The sequence below is a fragment of the Rhinopithecus bieti genome, unplaced genomic scaffold, assembly GCF_001698545.2.
Source record: "Rhinopithecus bieti isolate Rb0 unplaced genomic scaffold, ASM169854v2 scaffold_71316, whole genome shotgun sequence".
Classification (NCBI taxonomy): domain Eukaryota; kingdom Metazoa; phylum Chordata; class Mammalia; order Primates; family Cercopithecidae; genus Rhinopithecus; species Rhinopithecus bieti.
Genome location: NW_016826500.1, coordinates 5,054 through 11,997, shown reverse-complemented (window position 1 = coordinate 11,997; position 6,944 = coordinate 5,054). Strand labels below are relative to the sequence as shown.

The window sequence follows — 6,944 nt, the reverse complement described above, 5'->3', positions numbered from 1 at the left end:
TTCTTACTCCAAGTCCCACTATACCAAAGCCCAGAAAGTCCAATCCTTCCTTTCTGCTACTCTACCCCAAACACCTCCTGGTGTAACTATACCCAGCCACCCGCTAAGACCCAGACGGCTCCCATCGGAGGTTATTTCTGGTGCAACAAAACCCTCTTCAAGGTCCTTAATCACACATCCATTGGTCAATCCCTTTGTGTCCCAGTGTCCCTAGTACCTAGTTTAACCATATATAGCAAAGCAAAAGTAGCTGAACTCGTCATACAATTTAACCCTCCTCCTAATGATCTCCAAAAATGGGCTGTCTTCCTTCCCCTAGTCATCGGAGTCTCCCTGGCCGCCTCCTTAGTGGCATCAGGGCTTGGAACTGGGGCACTTGTCCACTCGGTACAGTCTACCCAATCTCTAGCAGCTCACATCCGAGAGGCCATAGAGGCTTCAGCTGAAAGCCTGGCCTCTCTGCATCGTCAAATTACCTCAGTGGCCCAGGTAGCAGCACAAAATAGGTGAGCATTAGATTTACTTACTGCCGAAAAAGGAGGAACATGTCTCTTCTTAGGAGAAGAATGCTGCTATTATGTAAATGAGTCAGGCCTAGTAGACACTAACATCCAAACCCTTAACAGGATTAAAGCAGAATTAAGATCCTACAATACCCCCTTCACCCCCGGACCACCGGTATGGCTGCTGCCCGTAATACAGCAGATGCTCCCGTTCCTAATTCCCATACTAATCCTCTGTTTTGTCTTATGTCTCGCTCCTGTTTTAATCAAATTTCTCCGAGCCAAGGTTCGGAGATCATGCGTGTCACCTTCAACCAGATGCTTCTTCATCCGTGCGTCCAAATACCAACCATTGACCCCAACCTTAATGACGTCCCTTAACAGCAGGAAGTAGCCAGACAGACCACACTGCCCTTTATCACTATTACCAATAAAAGTTTGGACTGTTTGGACGAATGGAGGCAAGACGGCGCAGTTCCGGGTTCTTCACCGTCAACTTTCCTGTGCCTGGGAAAGACACGGGTCGACTGCGCAGGCGCAACCCGACTTCCGACGGAGAGAAACCGGAGCCCGCCTAGCCACGCCTACCGCCCCGCCCCCGACCCGCCTATGTCCCGCCCACTGTCCTCCCACTCCTGGGCCCAGGACATAAAAGCCGCTCCCAGTGGGTGCGTGGAGCGAACTTCCTTGGCCCCTCCTCGTACACGGGACCCAGGAACCTCATCCGAGAATGCCGGAGTGACTTCGTCAGCCTCCACCGCCGGGGACCGGTGAATCTCGCTCCCTCCTTCACATTGGCTTGTAAATAAACTTTTTTTGCCTTGCCTACTGGCCTTTTCTCTGGCATTTGCTCTGGGGGTCGCATTAAAGCAAATCAATTATCATCACGGATGCTCAAGCATTATGTAAATACAAACACATATACCCCTGACCTGGTAATTCTGCTTCTGGAAATTTATCTTCAGGTCCACCCGCACATCTACAAATGGATGCATATTCAGTGTTTTGTACTGCAGCACTGTGTATATGAGCAAAAGACTGGAAGCAGCCTAAATTTCCATCTATAAGAGACTGAACAAATTAAGGTACATCCCTAAAATGAATATTATATGGCTGTTAAAAAAGAGAGGGAAAGAAACGAAAAGAAAGAAAAAGAGAAAACTTTCTACATTCAAACTAATAGTAGAAAACTCTCCAAGATACAATGTTAAGGGGGAAAAAAAATCAAAGTATAGAAGACTATAGACGAGGCAACCTTTGGTGTAAAAGAGTTGAAAATTATAAACATATTCATATGTTTATAAAGAAATTTTAGGAGGTTATAAAAAAACAAAACAAAGGGAAAGAGATAGGAACAGGAGCTGGGACACAGGTGAGTAAGCGCATGGCAGGCAGATGTCTTCATAGGCTTTTATTTAAAAGTGTTGAACCACATGCACATATTATCTATTTTAAAAATTAGATTTTAAAATACAAGCAAGAAAACAAGAAAACGAAAGTCTAAAAAGATCATGTAGAACTACTCAAAAAAAAGATACTAATCCATAGAGATAATGGCAAGGTAGCTCCTAGATGCACTGATTTCTCTATCACATTGTACAAACAAATCATCAATTATGGGATTTATAATAAAAAATGAGTCCGTTTGAAACACCACATTATAAAAAGCTATTAACTAAACCTTTAAAGTGACAGTAAATGATGATTTAACATTTTAAAGAGATACAGTCACATTGCATGTGTAAATGTAGTCATCTGTATAAAATGTCATAATTACCTTGATCATTTCTTCTCCTGCTGCTGTTTTACTTTTTGCTTCTATGTCCCTGGCTTCATTGCATCTAATAAAGCAGCCATTTGAGGCCAGTAAAGCCATTTTCCCCTACGTGAAACAAAATAACAAAATAGAGAGCCATGAGGATACTTCTTGTAGAAGAAATGTTAAGTGTTTAGACTGAATTAATTTTCCTCCCTGATTTAAAATCACAGAAAAGAACTTAGAGAAACCCGAAAAATGTAATACAAGAACATGCAGAAAAGGAAACCGAAATCACCTCTGATTTTACTATTCAAAGATTACCACAGTAAACATTCTTAGTGTATCTTCCTAGTAGGACTAAATTCTAATTAGATGAAGTAGGATTGCTTCCTTTCTAAAACATCTACGGTGATGTAACTGATTTAGTTCAGTTTGAAAAATTAACTTTAAAGACAAGAGCATAATTATGAGTGTACACTTTGTTCAAATATTAGCATTTTAACTAAAATTTATTTTCCTCACAATTACAAAACACGAAAAGGCATATGCAATGCCTTTGATGTTTTGAATTTAAGAATCAATGTCTGAGGGACTTTTGTGTGTGAAAGTAAATATTCATATGATTTTTTAGTTGTTTAATGTTTGATGTATTACACTGCTTTCTATTAAACAAAACTTTAAAAACTGATCTTGTGTATCTAAATCTGGGTTATAAATTTGGTTAGCTTGATTCCCTTAACAAATATAATGTTTATTTATAACTTGTATTTGGTTGATTCTTTTGGAAAACTTGGAACAGCATAACATTTAGACAAAATATTTACAAATACAATGATTATAAAATATGTATATATTTAATATAAATATGTATATATAAAATGTATAAAATATGTGATACAACTTATATCACATCCAGTTAGAAAAGTGATGATAACATGGATTTAATTTCTTGGTCAAGGTCGCAAGGGCTGGTGGTCTCTCGTCTGGATGGCACCTGCTGAGCCCTGGAACATGCTGCTGTGGTCCAAGGCGATTTAAACCTGTGCCAGAGATTATTCAGCTGAGTCTTTTAGCAATAGAGTTTTAAGACTCTCTTTCATTTAAATTTTTGAAACTTAGTGTCCTTCCTAAAATGAAATGAACTTTCCTAAAGTGTTGTATTATTAGAACTATCCAGCTCATCATCCTGGCCTTATGATATATTGGCCTTTTCTACTGGTGTAACTTTTATTAGAAGTATCTCATCATAACTAGTAGGATCCTCTCAAAGGGGTTGCAACACATTAGTGGGTCATGAAATCAATGTAGTGGTTCCTGAATGGTATTTGGGGGAAAAAGAAAAGGGAATACTCACAGACACACAGAGGAAGGGGTAAAAGAGAATAAGAAATATCAAGCTGCATAACACATGAACAAGTAAGTATTGTTAAGTACAGCTCTTGCTTCAGTTATACGTATGTGTGTGCTGGGCTGCAATCCAAAAATGCATTTCTCAATGGGTTGGGTCAAAATAGTTTTCAAGTCACTGACAAGATTTTATCCTAGGGGATGAGGAAATTAGTCTAAGTGATTACCTCTTTCTGGGGGGATGTTTGTTTAATTTGTCATCTTAGGAAACACTGCTGAGTTCCTATTTTCAGTTCCTGATTGTATACCACCAAAGTGTTACTCAAAGGCTGAGCTTATCTTGTGCCCCCTGGTCCTTACTCTTTTTGATATAGTTACCTACTTTTTAAAGACTGTTTAGCACTCACATACTTTTGTTCAATCTTTACTTCTCACACAGAGAAAGGAAATTATGTATTCTGTACCAACAAAGATTTAACAAAACATCCATATACTACAACTGTCTACTTACCAAAATCAAGAATATTATCTTTTTTCTTCTTTTACATTAAAACTATCTTTTCGTACACTATTTTAAGTTTAGGAACTGAAAGTCTTTTAGAGATAATTTACTTCAATGAACTATTATTATTTATTTTATGCACAAATTGTCACCACTTGGTCTTAGCTTGCTCCAGTGTTCACTTACAGTCTCTAATGTTTCTGAAAGCATCCATGATTTCTGCTACAAAGAAGATACTTAGGAACTATTCTGTTTTCCTACTCTGAGACCTAAAATTGACTGGTTCTTTAACGGAAATGAGATCCATATCTAGGCACTAGGGTATAGAGAAATAATCGTGGGCAAAAGTGCTAATGCTGTTTTTGTTGCACTATATTTTGAGATCTCTTTAAGGCTCTACGTGCTTATTGATTTGTTCCAATTTAACGTATTATACTATTGCATCCTACTTTTTCTTTTTAAATATATTATCATTGACTGTTACAGACTTTCTGTTACACTGACAGGAAGTTTTTATAAACAATAACAGCACTTACATTTTGAAAGACTGATTCCCATTGTTCTCTTGGTCCAATTGCATCTGAAAGACCAACAACAAGCCCATCTGAATTTACACCAAGATATTTCCCATAGCAAGATTTCAGGGAAATTCTGTACATTAATAAGATAGATAAAAGTTAAAAACTGAGAGGAAATTAATTATAGAACATCAAAATAGGACATGTGTATGTTTGTGGGTGTATACATATCTAAAATTTCAGGCTGGACATATTCCAAGTGTTCAAAAGCTGCATGCTGCCTGAGTGGTGACTCACTCCTGTAATCTCTGCACTTTGGGAAGCCAATGGGAGAATTGCTTGAGGCAAGAAGTTCAAGATCAACCTGGACAACACAGTGAGACCCTATCTCTACAAAAAACTTAAAAAATTAGCCGGGCATGGTGGCATGCACATGTGATACCAGCTACTGGGGAAGCTGACACAGGAGGATTGCTTGAGCCCAGAAACTTGAGGTTATAGTGAGCTATGATCACACCACTGCACTCCAACCTGGGTGACAGAGTGAGACTCTGTGCCTTAAAAAAAAAAAGCTACATGTGACTAGTTGCTGCCGTATTGGACAGCGCAGTTTTAAATTTACAGTTTTGTATTTTGCTTTTTAAATATAAACATTGTACTTATATATTACATAACAAATATTTTCCAAATTCATCATTCTTCAAATTTTATTCTTTAGTTTATAAAGTTCAATAATAAATTATTAAACTTACTTTCTCTTATTATAAACATTATATTACATCATTCTGTACATAAAATGATTTATCCTTAGAAAAAAATTTCTACAAATAAACTGGACGAAGAGTATAAACTATAAAGTTCTTATGTCACAAACTGTTTTCCAGAAAATGCTGTTTTCAATTTACAGTCTTACCTCAAATTAGAAGAATTGTTTGTATCACGGATTTTTTTAATCATATGAACTTTAAAAAAATACTTGGAAAACCTGATATGGAAAAACCAGATATCCTATTAATTTGCATTTTAGATTTAATCTAGAATAACAATTGTTTTTCTTTTCTTCTTTTTAGTTTTAGATTATCTGGTTATGTCCCTTGTCCATTTTTCCGTTGAGGTCTGATCGTTGCAATTTTTCTACTGGGTCATCAGGGCTATTGAATTCTGTACAGATACATATGAAGAGTAAGAACCCCACATGCCTACTTAAGATTGTTGCAATATTTTCTTCATTTGTCAAGTTAATTTTTCTTTATTATCCTTTTGTGTTTATAATTGTAAAGCAGTTTAAAACTATTGGAATTTTTCTTCTGTTTTTATTCTTTGTCTTTCCCTCTTACCAGACTTTCAAAGAAGTATAAAAATAATATCTTAATTGTGTTTTTTAAAATTCTGATTTTTAATCTTATTACCTTACCGAGGAATCTCCTGGGATGCCAGAATTGATCTTTTATTTCTTTATACTGTTAATGATATATCAAGAATCATTATCATATTGATGTACCAATTAACTAAAATATGCGAATTCACTCTCAGTATCTTTCTACCCAAAGAATCATTCTATACCTTTCACAAGGTGAGAATAACCAAAGGTTACTTATAAAATGACTGTAAAAATAGTGATTAAATAATTCTTCTGGTCATTATGACTCTGCTAACATTCTCTGCTGGTTTTAACATATCCCTTTTTTCAGTCTTCCTGTTTGTCTCTTGGATTTCCTACAGTGAGTTTAAATATCTAGCAACAGGAACCAGGTTTTGTACTGTTTTGATTTCTTTTTAAATCTATTTTCTTATTTGGTGTGTGAAATTATTATCTTCATTTCTTAACTTACATATTTTTTTCAGCCTAGCATTATATATTGATACGAAATCCACTAAAAGTAGTACAAAATCTACTTTTCAAAATGTTATTTTGTTTCTATTATATTCAAAATTACTCTGTGGCTTAAGGGACAGGACACTAAAAATTTTTAATGAATACAATTAAATTTTTTAAAATAACTGGTCACTATTAATTACGACATAGCTCACCTGGATCGGATAATTTGCAGCATCAACTGCTCGGCAGGACTAGGGCCTCATCATACTATTGGAGAAACACCAAAACCACTCTTGAACAACATAAATTGTACCATACCAATTGTATAAAAAGATTACAATTCTGCTTAAAAAGAAAGTGAGACCATTTTCTTTGCAATTAAATGTAACGACCACATATCGATCTAACAACAAATCAACTAGCTCAATATATAGCCAATTCTTTGCGCAATCAAGAATAATAATATATTACCTTCTTAAACTACACCCTAACAAAC

The 6,944-nt window shown here is 36.0% G+C and overlaps 1 pseudogene; it reads right to left on the bottom strand.

Moving 5' to 3' along the window:
• Positions 1-6,706, bottom strand: part of LOC108522993 (protein FRG1-like) — a 16,409-nt pseudogene extending 9,703 nt beyond the window's left edge.
• Positions 6,707-6,944: the final 238 nt, after the last annotated feature.